Here is a 14,802-nt window from a genome sequence, read left to right on the forward strand (position 1 = left end):
TCAAGGCAGGGAGGAATGGAAGGCTCTGGAATCTGGCCACTCCGTTTGTCTCCACTCTCACCTGATTGACCCGGGCGGATGGTGAACCACAGAGCCTTTGAGTTATTATCTCAAAATGCAAACAATGTTTATCACCTGTGCTAGGAGATGATGTACTCATCAAGGGAAGGAAGTTGCCTGGCTCCGAGAGAGCGGGCTGTGATGATGCCCGTGTTCCAGTGATTATAGTCCCTTTCAATGCAGTTGGTGCTGGCAGTGAAAGGGTGGGTATTTTAGTAGATGTTTGAGAGTGGATTTGGGGTATAAATCATCCAACACTGGAAGTTCCACACAGACACAGATTGAGCAGCTCCTCCACGGTGTTTGGGGAACGAGGGCTGATTTGTGGTCTGCTCATGAATGGCAATAGGTCGCCCTTCACTTAGGAAAGTATTTTTCACATTAGGACACCCCTAATTAATTAAGGGTTCATGTGGTGGGGTCACGAACGGGAATGCTTCGTGTTTTGACCCCTAAATGTGTGTTCCTGCCCACCAGGTCTCAGTGATGTGTTTCTTTCGTGATTCACAGAGGAGTGACCAGACCTTGTCTCTGCAGGAAGCACATCTACGGCCTCATTAAAGCCAGAGCTTGTTCAGGTTACAGTCGGGAAGCTGATTTTTCCTAAGACAAACCATACAGTATATTGTGTTTCAATTCAAGATTTAACTTTAAGACTCCTGGATAATGCTTTCATTTTGTAAACATTTGGGATATAACTGATTTAACTTTTCCAATAGGAGTTTAATGAGAATTCTAGACAACGCAGCGGTTACCTGGCCAAGCTAATTAAATGGAGGAAAACTAGAAGCTGCGTCCCAGCCAGGAATTATTTACCACCTGGTGTACTAACCTGTGTCCCTTTCAGATGACAGCCTGGCGCCCTGAAGCTGTGGCTTGAGTTCTTTCTGAGGCAGCAGAAGCCCCAGGAGCGAAGGTCATTATTTTTGCATGAGATATTTAATGCTAAACGTAAATAGTGAGAAGGCTGTCTTCTTGGGCAAGCCGAGACTTTATTTCAGCCCCAGAGGGTGGCTCCCCACATCTCATTGAAAAAATGGCAACTTAAGTCAATGAAAGACTGGTTGAAACCACGGTTGTGATATAGCTGGCCTAGAATTAGAACCAGTACAGTGCCATTTTAAAATGGGAAAACTGTTTCCATTCTCCTCACAATGACTGCTAGCCACGGCTTCTGTAAACTACTAAGATTACCTTGCAAAATGCAAAGAGAGGACAAGCTGCATACCTTCTCTTATCTGTAACTGCCAGAATTGCTGGCCTTTGTTTACCAAAGTCAGCACCCCCAGATAATTCCATCCTGGCGCCAAGTAACCTAAAATTATGTGGACCCCACACCTGTCCAAATAATGTATAAACTAATGTTTATCTTGACCTCTGTAAACCACTTAAGTGGCAATGGGAATGACAAAAGTCCCCTGGCCCTTGGAATGTCTGGAGCCCCCTCATCCTCTTCTCAGCCTAGGAGGTGATTGACAGCTTTCATCCCCATCTCCACTCTTCACCCCCACTCCCAAGGTGGTTTTGTGGGTATAAAAAGGTCTTGTCACTCTTCTTTCTCTGCCACGGGTTGGAGAGACGTGAGTCCTCTGTGGTCGCCGGCAATAAACCCTGCAATTTGGCATCCTTTTGTTCTGGTGTTGACTTTCCGTGCTGAGTGAGATATAACACTGTAGGGGATTATCTATGAAGACTTGTTTTCTGCTCCAAGCCTGTTAGGATCTGATGCAATCTCAAACTCCTGGCGTCAAGTGTTCCTCCCACCTCAGCCTCCAAAAGTGCTGGAATTACAGGCAGAAGCCACTGTGCCTGGATTACGTCGCATTTCTTGAGAGAGGTTGAGTAGTTCTTGATCAACTGGGTATTTAATGACCAGAATTTATTTGCCAAATACATTTCCACTTCCTCCTGAGGGCATAGCAGGGCTGCACTCCTCCAGCTTCTTTGCATAGGACTGAGATCTGGCTGGTGGAGTGCAGGTGGGGGAGTGGTAAGCTACTCTCAGGCTGGCCTGTGCTGTCCCTTTCCTCTCTGCCAGTCAGATGCTGACACTCAGGGTGACCTTGGAAGCCAGGAGTTGGAAAGGGAGAGACTGTCAAGCTAGGTTTCTGAGTGACTGCACAGAGCAGGGCCTCCTCCCTCAGATTTGACTATACAGAAATGCGAAAGAAACTATCCTTGACGTAGGCCTCTGATTTCGAGGTTTATCTGCTACAGCAGTTGGTGTCACCTTAGCTACTGTCATGGTGAAGCATTACTGGAGAGCTAGGCACGGCGGCTCAAACCTGTGACTTCAGTGCTTTGGGAGGCAGAGGTGGGAGGATCCTTCGAGCCCAGGAGTTCGAGGCTGCTACGACTGTGCCCCTGCACTCCAGTCTAGGTGGCAGAGTGAGACCATATCTCGATAGACAAACTGGAAACTGCCAGATTGGAAGTGTGTGATAGAAATATGAAAAGGGTGTTCTTGAGATACAGGAGACATACTGCAAAGAAAGATTTAATAATATTCTGGAAAATAAAGTGCTAAACTACCCTGCATAAACCTAGAAATTGAGATGGGGAGAAAGAAGGGAGAGTAAAGGGACTCCAAAATATCTGCATACAACCTAGAACTCAGTCCTATGACATTTATAATAAACATGTGTTAGTTGGTAAAAGTGAAATATAAAACAATAAGCAAAGAGACAGAAGGCAAAGGCAAAGAAAGAAAGAAATGACAACACTGGGCAAAGCAGAATTAAGGTTAAAGCATCCAACAAGATAAACGGAAACATTTTGCAATGATTGAAGCCTCCGTTTATGAAGAATATATGCTAAACGTGACCTTCTGTCTAAATATAGGAGCTGCATAGTACAATCTACTAGAAATTCAGGAAAGGCCATTAGAGTAGAAATTGTTTTACATTCCTTTTAAATATGACCAGACATAAATAGTGATAAACAAGAGGAAGGGCATAGAGGAATGAATAACACAATCAGCATTAATTGTTTAAATAGATTTGCCTAGATCCCTTAAGAAGCAGATGTACTTTTTGTCTGTTCGAAAACCGAAAGAATTGATAATATATTCGGTTATAAGGAATCCCCCAGAAAATGGAGGAAATAAGATTTTATTGTTTATTTTCCTTTATGTTCTAGAATACGTGTGCAGAACGTGCAGGTTTGTTACATAGGCGTACGCATGCCGTAGTGGTCTGCTGCACCCATTAACTCGTCATCTACATTCAGTATTTCTCCTAATGCTATCCCTCCCCTTGTCCCCAACCCCCATCAGGCCCCGATGTGTGATGTTCCCCTCCCTGTGCTCATACGTTCTCATTGTTCAACTCCCACTTATGAATGACAACATGCAGTCTTTGGTTTTCTGTTCCTGTGTTACTTTTCTAGCTTCATCCATGTCCCTGCAAAGGACACGAACTCATTCTTTTTTATGGCTGCGTAGTATTTCATGATGTATATGTGCCACATTTTTTTAAATCCAGTCTATCGTTGATGGGCATTTGGGTTGGTTCCAAGTCTTTGCTATTATGAACAGTGCTGTAATAAGCATACATGTGCATGTATCTTTATAGTAGAATGATTTATAATCCTTTGGGTATATTCCCAATAATGGGATTGTTGGATCAAATGGCATTTCTGGTTCTAGATCCTTGAGGAATCACCACACTGTCTTCCACAATGGTTGAACTAATTTACACTCTCACCAGCAGTGTAAAAGCGTTCCTGTTTCTCCATATCCTCTCCAGCATCTGTTGTTTCCTGACTTTTTAAGGATCACCATTCTAACTGGCGTGAGATGGTGTCTCATTGTGGTTTTTGATTTGTATTTCTCTAATGACCAGTGATCATGAGCTTTTTTTCATATGTTTGTTGGCCTTGTGAATGTCTTTTGAGAAGTGTCCGTTCATATCCTTCCCCCACTTTTTGATGCGGTTGTTTTTTTCTTGTACATTTAAGTTCCTTGTAGATTCTGTATATTAGCCCTTTGTCAGATGGATGCCGTGCAAAAATTTTCTCCCATTCTGTAGCCTGTTTGTTCACTCTGATGACAGTTTCTTTTGCTGTGCAGAAGTTCTTTAGTTTAATTAGATCTCATTTTTCAATTTTGGCTTTTGTTGCCATTGCTTTTGGTGTTTTAGTCATGAAGTCTTTGCCCATGCCTGTGTCCTGAATGGTGTTGCCTAGGTTTTCTTCTCGGGTTTTTGTGGTTTTAGATTTTACTTTTAAGTCTTTAATACATCTTGAGTTAATTTTGTATAAGGTGTACAAAAGGGGTTCAGTTTCAGTATTCTGCATCTGGCTAGCCAGTTTTCCCAACACCGTTTATTAAATAGGGAATCCTTTCCTCATTGCTTGTTTTTGTCAGGTTTGTCAAAGATCAGATGGTTGTAGATGTGTGGTGTTATTTCTGAGGCCTCTGTTCTATTGCATTGGTCATTATATCTGTTTTGGTACCAGTACCATGCTGTTTTGGTTGCTATAGCCTTGTAATATAGTTTGAAGTCAGGCAGTGTGATGCCTTCAGCTTTGTTCTTTTTGCTTAGAATTTTCTTGGCTATATGAGCTCTTTTTTGGTTTCATATAAAATTTAAAGTCGATTTTTTTTTTCTAATTCTGTAAAGAAAGTCAATGGTAGCTTGACTAGAATAGCATTGAATCTGTAAATCACTTTGGGAAATATGTCCATTTTCGCAATATTGATTCTTCCTAATCATGAGCATGGAATGTTTTTCCATCTGTTTGTGTCCTCTCTAATTTCCTTGAGCAGTGTTTTGCAGTTCTCCTTGAAGAGGTCCTTCACATCCCTTGTAAGCTGTATTCCTAGGTATTTTATTTTCTCTGTAGCAATTGTGAATGAGAGTTTGCTCATGATTTGGTTCTCTGTTTGTCTATTATTGGTGTATAGAAATGCTTGTGATTTTTGCACATTGATTTTATAGCCTGAGACTTTGCTGAAGTTGCTTATCAGCTTAAGGAGTTTTTGGGCTGAGATAATAGGGTTTTTTAAATATACAATCATGTCATCTGCAAACAGACAATTTGACTTCCTCTCTTCCTATTTGAATACCCTTTATTTCTTTCTCTTGACTGATTGCCCTGGTCAGAACTTCCAATACTATGTTGAATAGGAATGCTGAGAGAGGGCATCCTTGTCTTGTGCCGGTTTTCAAAGGGAATGCTTCCAGCTTTTGCCCATTCAGTGTAATATTGGCTGTGATTTTGTCATAAATAGCTCTTATTATTTTGAGATACGTTCTATCAATACCTAGTTTACTGAGTGTTTTTAGCCTGAAGGAATGTTGAATTATATCGAAGGCCTTATCTCTATTGAGATAATCATGTGGTTTTTGTCATTGGTTCTGTTTATGTGATGGATTACATTTATTGACTTGCATATGTTGAACCAGCCTTGCATCCCAGGGATGAAGCTGACTTGATCATGGTTGATAAGCTTTTTAATGTGCTGCTGGATTCTGTTTGGCAGTATTTTATTGAGGATTTTTGCACCAATGGTCATCAGCAATATTGGCTTGAAATTTTCTTTTTTTGTTGTCTCTCTGCCAGGTGTTGGTATCAGGATGATGCTGGCCTTATAAATTAAGTTAGGGAGTAGTCCCTCTTTTTCTATTGTTTGGAATAGTTTCAGACGGAATGGTACCAGCTCCTCTTTGTACCTCTGATAGAATTCGTCTGTGAATCCTTCTGGTCCTGGGCTTTTTTTTGGTTGGTAGCCTATTACTTACTACCTCAATTTCAAAACTTGTTATTGGTCTGTTCAGGAATTTGACTTCTTCCTGGTTTGGTCTTGGGAAGGTGTATGTATTGAGAAATTTATCCATTTCTTCTAGATTTTCTAGTTTATTTGCATAGAGGTATTTATAGTATTCTCTGAGGGTAGTTTGTATTTCTGTAAGATCAGTGGTGATCTCCCCTTATTAGTTTTTACTGTCTTTATTTGATTCTTCTCTCTTTTCTTCATTAGTCTGGCTAGTAGTCTATCTATTATGCTCATCTGTACATAAAAACAGCTCCTGAATTCATTGATTTTTTTTTGAAGGGGGGTGGGTGTGTGTGTGTGTGTGTGTGTGTGTGTGTCTCTATCTCCTTCAGTTCTGCCCTGATCTTATTTCTTTTCTTTTGCTAGCTTTTGAATTTGTTTGCTCTTGCTTCTCTAGTTCTTTCAGTTGTGACATTAAGGTGTCAATTTTAGATCTTTCCCACTTTCTCCTGTGGGCATTTACTGCTATACATTTCCCTCTAAACACTGCTTTAGCTACGTCCCAGAGATTCTGGTACATTGTGTTTTTGATCTCACTGGTTTCAAATAACTGATTTATTTCTGCCTTAATTTTGTTATTTACCCAGTAGTCATTCAGGAGTCATTGTTCAGTTTCCATGTGGTTGAGGGTTTTGGGTGATGGTCTTAATCCTGAGTTTTGATTTGATTGCACTGTGGTTTGAGAGACTGTTATGATTTTCATTCTTTTGCATTTGCTAAGGAGTATTTACTTCCAGTTATGTGGTCAATTTTAGAATAAGTGCTAGATGATGCTGAGAAGAATGTATATTCTATTGATTTGGGGTGGAGAGTTTTGCAGATGTCTATTAGGTTCATGTGGTCCTGAGCTGAGTTCAGATCCTGAATATCCTTGTTAATTTTCTGTCTTGTTGATATGTCTAATATTGACAGTGCAGTGTTAAAGTCTCCCACTATTATTGTGTGGGAGTCTTAAGTCTCTTCATAGGTTTCTAAGAACTTGCTTTATGAATTTGGTGCTTCTGTATTGGGTGCATGTATACGGGATTTTTTGCTTTGCTTGTTACATTGATCCCTTTACCATTATATAACATCCTTCATTGTCTTTTTTGATCTTTGTTTGTTTAAAGTCTGTTTCATTGGAGACCAGGATTGCAACCCCTGCTTTTTTTTTTTCTTTCCATTTGCTTGGTAAATCTTCCTCCATTCCTTTATTTTGAGCCTGTGTAGTATGTCTTTGCATGTGAGATGGGTCTCCTGAAGATGGCACACTGATAGGTCTTCACTCTTTTTCCAATTTGCCAGTCTGTGTCTTTTAATTGGGATATTTAGCCCATTTACCTTTAAAGTTAATATTGTTAAATGTGAATTTGAGCCTGTCATTATGATGCTAGCTGGTTATTTTGCCCATTAGTTGCAGTTTCTTCATTGTGTCGATGATCTTTGCATTTTCATGTGTTTTTGCAGTGGCTGGTGCTGGTTTTTCTTTTCTATATTTAGCGCTTCCCTCAGGAGCTCTTGTAAGGCAGGCCTAGTGGTGCCAAAATCCCCCAGCATTTGCTTATCTGTAAAGGATTTTATTTCTCCTTCACTTATGAAGCTTAGTTTGACTTCATACAAAATTCTGGATTGAAAAGCGTTTTCTTTAGAATGTTGAATATTGGCTCCCCCTCTCTTCTGGCTTGTAGGGTTTCTGCAGTAAGATCAGCAGTCTGATGGGCTTCCCTTTGTGGGTAACCCAATCTTTCTCTCTGGCTGCCCTTAATATTTTTTCTTTCATGTCAGTCTTGGTAAATCTGACAATTATGTGTCTTGGGGTTGCTCTTCTTCTTCTCTTTTTTTTTTTTCATTTGAGTCAGAGTTTCACTCTTGTTGCCCAGGCTGGAGTGCAATGGCACAATCTTGGCTCACCACAACCTCCACCTCCCAGGTTCAAGCAATTCTCCTGCCTCACCCTCCTGAGTAGCTTGGATTACAGCCATGTGCCATTATGCCACTAATAATTTTGTGTTTTTAGTAGAGACAGGGTTTCTCCATGTTGGTCAGGTTGGTCTTCAACTCATGACCTCAGGTGATCCACCCACCTCAGCCTCCCAAAGTGCTGGGATTACAAGCGTGAGTCACCATGCCCGGCCTGTGGTTGCTCTTCTTGAGGAGTATCTTTGTGGTGTTCTCTGTATTTCCCGAATTTGAATGCTGGCCTGTCTTGCTAGGTTGGAGAAGTTCTCCTGGACAATATCCTGAAGTGTGTTTTCCAACTTGGTTCCATTCTTCTTGTCACTGTCAGGGACACCAATCAAACATAGGTCTGGTCTTTTTACATAGTCCTATATTTCTTGGAGGCTTTGTTGATTCCTTTTCATTCTTTTTTCTCTAATCTTATCTTCATGCTTTATTTCATTAAGTTGATCTTCAATCTCTGATATTCTTTCTTCTGCTTGATTGATGGCTATTGAAATTAGAAAAGTTATAACAAAGCAATTTAAAATACAGAAAACTGAAATTAATAGAATGGAACACTCTCTAAGTGTGGAAGTTAAATGAGATAATTTCTTTAAACAACAGATAAAAATAAGAATAAATTCCTTGCAAGCAAGCCTAATTGATGTTGGTGGTGATGGAAAGAGGATGAAGGAATGAGAGCAAGAGCAAGAGTGAGAGAGAGACTGATAATACATCTTAGATTATGATACAAATGGGAAGGCACAACTACTCACCCAGAAAAAATCATAATTTAAGTTACTAAAATTGACTAAAGAAGTTGAAAACTTGACCAATTAATTACCATGAAAGAAACTGAAAAAGGTTGAGGAGCAGATGAATATACTGTTAAATTAAATCTAATTCTTAGAAACCAGATAATTCCAATATTATGTAAATGATCCCAGATCAAAGGAGAAGAGGGAAGTATTCTTTCTTCATTTTGTGAACTCAGTTTGATTTTAATATTAAAAATTGATAATGATATAGTATAAATAGAAAAATACAATAGACTAGTTTTACTTATGAATGCAAAAGTCTTTAAAAATTATTAATAAATGTAATTCAGCAATTGAAAAACAACTAACAACTATGGCCAACTAGGGTTTAGTCAAAGAGTGCAAGCACAATAAAATATAAGGAATTACGTTTTATTCCTGGGCACAGTGGCTTATACCTGTAATCCCAGGACTTTGGGAGGTTGAGGCAGGGGGATCGTTTGAGGCCAGGAGTTTGAGACTAGCCTGGGCAACACAGCAAGAAAAATTTTAAAATTACTAAAGAAAAAAAAATGAGAAAAATCTATCAGCATAATTAATCACATCAGTGAAGGGAAAATGAAATCAGTGTTGAAGCATCTTTTGATAGAAGTAGCCCCTTCTAGACTTAAGTGAACTAGAATTGGTTTAGAATGTCTGGCACATACTGTGATGGGTTAACCCTGACTCGTTTCCAACCTCCTTTGCCCTGGACTATTTTAATTATTGCGGTTAAATCAGTTCAGTAACTGCTTTCTTGAAGTTCGAGTTTGCCATGTGACTCATGCTCTCTGTATTCTACTGAGGTTTTTTCCAATAAAACTTTTGCTAATCTGATAAAAAGACATCGGTAGTTGGTGCCGTCCCTTTCTCCCTTCTGTTTGCCTTGCATGTGACTATGATACCTGGAGCTGGTACAGCCATTCTGCAGCCATAAGGCAACACGCATGAGGGTAGGCCAACCTAGTCACAAACGTATTTCTGAGTGGCTACATCAACACCAGTAGTTATCAGTCTCTAAATTTCTTGTTTATATTACAGTCAGGGTTTCTGTTACTTGCAGCCAAGCACACTCCTGACTTAATCAGAAAGAAGCAACTTAAAACCAAATAGAAAAACCCATAACAGTTACCAAAAATCAGTAGCAAATATTATTCTAAGTAATAAAATACAGACACTATTTCAATTCAAATCAAGAAATACACCAAGATGCCTTCTTCTCGAGATGTGGGCTGCATTGTCTAAATCAATTCTGGGACTACGGATAGAACGTGTCTGTCTGGTCCAGTTTAAATATCAGTTGATTGTACTTTCCAGGAAATTAGCAGTAAATCTGGGAATTTCCCACTTCCTTGGTTCCTGTTTGTTGGGGAGATTGGTCTAAGAAAATAATGGGACTGTAGGAATTCACTGTCTACCACCCTTACACATTTTTCTCACCCGACTCCAGATAAAAAGTTATCTTGTTCTCATTTGAACTCAATTGCTTATTGTTCAGGGTGGAATTTGCATTGTCATAGAGTGCGTTTTTTAAAAATCAATATAAGCAATGAGAAAAAGATAAAACTCTCTTTTTGGTTTACCATGTGATGGTTTTCTCAGAAAATAAGTCTTCAGTAAAAATCTACTAGAATTAATACAGAATTTACTGAAGTGTTCAGATACCAGCTAAATACAGAAAACCAATGTTTTTCACTATTTTATCAATACCCAAGTAAAGGTTAAAAATTTCATTAACTGTAATTGTAAAAACTATAACATACCTATGAAAACACTTAACAGAAATGAAAAGTCATATCGTATTCATGGATGGGAAGACATGACATAAAAATATTATTTCCTCCCAATTAATATAAATTAATACATTTTTAGTTAGAGTTCTGCATTAGAGTTCTGCATTCCAGAGGGTAGAATATGTAGATATGTATATTTGTGTGTGTGTGTGCGTGTGTGTGTGTGCGTGTGTGTGTGTGCATGTGTGTGTGTGTGTGAGAGTTTATTGGAAATAATTGGCTCACATGATTACGAGGGAAAGTCCCCTAATAGGCTATCTGTAGCTGGGAAGAAAGAAGCTGGTAGTAGCTCAGTCCATGTCTGAAAGCCTCAAACCAGGAAAACCAACAGTACCACCCTTCAGTCTGCGTCCAAAGGCCCCAGAATCTCTGCCATGCCACTGTGCAAGCCCCAAAGTGCAAAGGCCGAAGAACCTGAAGTTTAATGTCGAAGGGCAGGAGAAACGGGAGGAAGCGTACAGCCTGGGAAAAGAAGGCAGCCCGGAGACTCAGCGAGCCAGCTGGTCCCACCTTCTTCCCCCTGCTTTTGTTCTAGCTGGGCTGACAGCCAATTGGATGGTGCCCACCCACCTTGAGGGTGGGTCTTCCTCTCCCAATACGTTGATTCAAATATCAGTCTCCTCTGACAACACCCTCATAGATACACCGAGAAACAATGCTTTACCAGATATCCAGACATCTTTCAATCCAATAATTGACATCTGATATTAACCACCAAAACACCAACAGTATTGCATTTGTTTGTTTGCTGGTTTGAATTGGGTAATGTAACGTTAAAGATTATTTGAAAGAATAATTTTATCTAAGATTGCTAAACGATATTAAAAACAATAGTGAGAGAATCTTTCCATTACCATATTTCAGAACATACTGTAAAGCCACTGTAATAAAACCAGGCTGACATAAGCAGGATAAAAGCAGATAATTAGAAATGGATTCCACTCAGTAGGAAGAGCTTGATTTATTTAATCAAATATGTTGGCTCAACTGGTTCTCCATCCTGAAGAAAATAAAATTGGCTCCTAATTTATATCATAGTCTAGAATGAAATTCAAATGGATAAAAAAGTTAATAGGAAAAGATAACAATAAAAATTATAAGAGAAATCTGGAAGGCTGAAAGTACCACACAGGATTTGAGAAAAACTTTCTTAATTAAGATGGAAATCCCAGAATTTACAAAAAGAAAGAGACATATTTAACTATATAATATAGAGAAAATACAGATTACAAATACATTTGACAGATGCATTAGGCTGTTTCTACATTGCTATATAGAAATACCCAAGACTGGGTAATTTATAAAGAAAAAAGATTTAGTTGGTTTGTCATTCTGCAAGTTGTAGAATCATGGCACCAACCATCTGGTGAGGGCCTGGGACGCTTACAGTCATGGGTTAGCAAAGTAGGAGCAGGCACATCACATGGCAAGGGCCGGAACAAGAAAGTGACGTTGGAGAGGTCCCAGACTTTTAACCAACCAGCTCTCGTGTGAACCAGCTGAGTGAGAACTCACTTATCACTAGGGGGATGGTGCTAAGCCGTTTGAGAAGGATCTGCCCATGATCCGTTCTCTTCTCATCAGGCCCCACCTCCAAGATTGTGAGTTGTGTTTCAACATGAGATTGGAAGGGGACAAACGTTCCAACCATGTCATTCTGCTCCTGGGCCTCCAAATCTCCTGTGCCTCTCACATCTCAAAATACAATCATGCCTCCACAGTTCTCTAGAGTCTTAACTTGTTGTGGTAATAACTCAAAAGTTATTGGGTTGAGACTCAATAAGTGTAGTTGTTGAGTAAAGTTCCAAGTCCCAGGTCTCATCTGGAGCTGAGTTCCTTCTTTCTTTGAGCCTGTGAGATCAAAGACAAGTTATTTACTTCCAAGATACAATGATGGTACAGGCAGTGGGTGTATATTTCCATTCCAAAAGGGAGAAATTGGCCAAAAGAAAGGGGCTACAGATCTCACAGAAGTCTGAAACCCAGCGGGGCAGTCATTAAATCTTAAAGCTCCAACATAATCTCCTTTGACTTCACGTCCTGCATTCAGGACATGGTTCAAGGGGTGGGCTCCTGAGGCCTTGTGCAGCCCTGCCCCTGTGACTTTGCAGAGTTCAGCCCCCATGGTTTCTCTCACAGGTTGGAGTTGTGTGCCTGCAGCTTTTCCAGGTTAAGGATGTGAGCTGTCAGTGGATCTACGGTTCTGGGATCTGGAGGGCAGCAGCCTCATTCCCATAACTGTACTAGGCAGTGCTCTGGTGGCGACTCTGGGACCTTCAGTCTCACATGTTCCCTCTGCACTGCCCTGGTAGAGGTTCTCGGTAAAGGCTCTGCTCCTGTGGCAGCCTTCTGCCTGGGCCCCAGCCTTTCTCATACATCCTCTGAAATCTAGGTGGAAGATGCCAAGCCTCGTTCACGCTTACATTCATGCACCTGCAGGCTTCATACCATGTGCAGCTGTCAAGGCTTATGGTGGCTTCTGCTCTCCAAAGAAGGGGTCTGAGCAGTATCTGGGATCCCTTGAGCCAAGGGTGAAGCCTGCAGCAGCTAGGATATGGGGACAGTGTCCTGAGACTGCACGGGACAGTGGGGCCCTAGCTGTGGCCACAAAGCCATTCTTTCCTCCTAGGTCTCTGGACCTGTGATAGGAGTGTCTGCTTCAGAGATTTCCGAAATGCATTTGAAGCCTCGCGTTGTAGCACTTGGCTCCCTGTTAGTCACACGAATCTCTCCGGCAAGTGACTGCTCCACAGCCACTTGTATTTCTCTCCTGAAAATGCCTTTTCCTTTTCTACCACTTGGCCAAGTTGTGAATTTTCCAATTTTTTAATGCTCTGTTTTTCTTGTAAATATAAGTTCCAACTTGAAGCCATTGATTTGCTCCCATATCTAACTGTAGGCTGTTTGAAGCGGAGGCCACTTCTTGAATGCTTTGCTGCTGAGAAGTTTCTTCCACCAGATCCTCTGTCATCGCTCTTAAGTTCCCACTTCCGCAGATCCCCAGGGCATGAGCGCAGTGCAGCCAAGTTCTCTGCCGAGGCAGGACACAAATGACCGTCACTTCAGTTCTCAGTGACCTCCGTGTTTCCGTGGGAGACGGCCTTAGCCTGACCTTCACCGTTAGTGTTTCTATCAGCATTTTGCTTACAACCGTTTAACCAGTCTCTAAGAAGTTCCAAACTCTTCCTCGTCTTCCTCTCTCCTCCTGAGCCCTCCGCACTCATCCAACCACTGCCCATTACCCAGTTCCAAAGCCGCTTTCACATTTTCAAGTATCCTTATAGCAACGCCCCACTCCTTGGTGTCAGCTTTCTGTATTAGGTTGTTTCTGTGTTGCTGGAAGGGAAGACTTGAGAGTGGGTCACTTGTAAAGATGAGATTTAATTGGCTTACCATTCTACAGGTGGCACAGGAAGCATGAAACCAACATCTGTCTGGTTTATGATGACGGCCTCAGGAAGCTTCCAATCATGGTGGAAGGCAAAGTCGAAGCAGGCAGGTCATATGATTAGAGTGGAAGGAAGAGGGCAGGGGGTGAGGGAAGAGGTCACCGGCTTTTAAACAACCAGATCTCATGTGACCTGAGAAGTCACTTGCCACCAAGGAAATGATGCTAAACCATTCATGAGGGATCCACTCCCATGATCTATCACCTTCTACTGGGCAGGCCCCTCCTCCAACTATGGGAATCACATTTCAACATGAGATTTAAAGGGGACAAACATTCAAGCTACATCAAAAGACAATGTGTTAAAACCTGTATATACAATGATCTCTTACAAGTTTGATAAAAGGAAACCAAAAAGCACCAAATGGGTAAAAAGATGTGAGTAAGTGCTGTGGAACGGCAAATACTGGGGGCCAGAAACACAGAAAAAGGTGTCAGACTTAATAATAAGGAAGTGAGTTGCTACTACTTTAGATCCTACACGAATATGTCTTTAGACTGACAAAAAGGAAAACATGGTAACTCCTATTACTGGCAGGTATATAAAAACATCTGAATTGCTACTAAAATATGAATTATTATTGCCATTTTGAAAAGTGTTCTGAATTTTTATCTATCGCAATTCATTATGATAAAAATACACTTGCTTTCAAACCAGCACTCTTCAAAATGCAATCTCATAGGAATGCACTTTGTAGAAAGAAAAGCTTTAAGTCAAGGGTGCTTATTGCTGCATTGTTTATAGTGCAAAAACTGGGACACAAATGGATGCTCATCAATAAAGGAATGGTTGAATTGTATCAGTTAGGATTTAGTGTAGGAGATAGAACTCCACGTGTTTTCTGCAGAAGAGATGTAATACAAGGAACTATGGGCTTACACAGTCATTGGATGGGCTGTGGCTCCTAAAACATCACAGAACTGACCCATTGAGAAGGTAATTCTGAGCATGTATGAGATGATCATATCTAGGTAAAATGGTGTGTGTGATATTTTATGAACATG

This window comes from Callithrix jacchus, chromosome 5 (assembly GCF_049354715.1).
Source record: "Callithrix jacchus isolate 240 chromosome 5, calJac240_pri, whole genome shotgun sequence".
In the NCBI taxonomy this organism is placed as follows: Eukaryota; Metazoa; Chordata; class Mammalia; order Primates; family Cebidae; genus Callithrix; species Callithrix jacchus.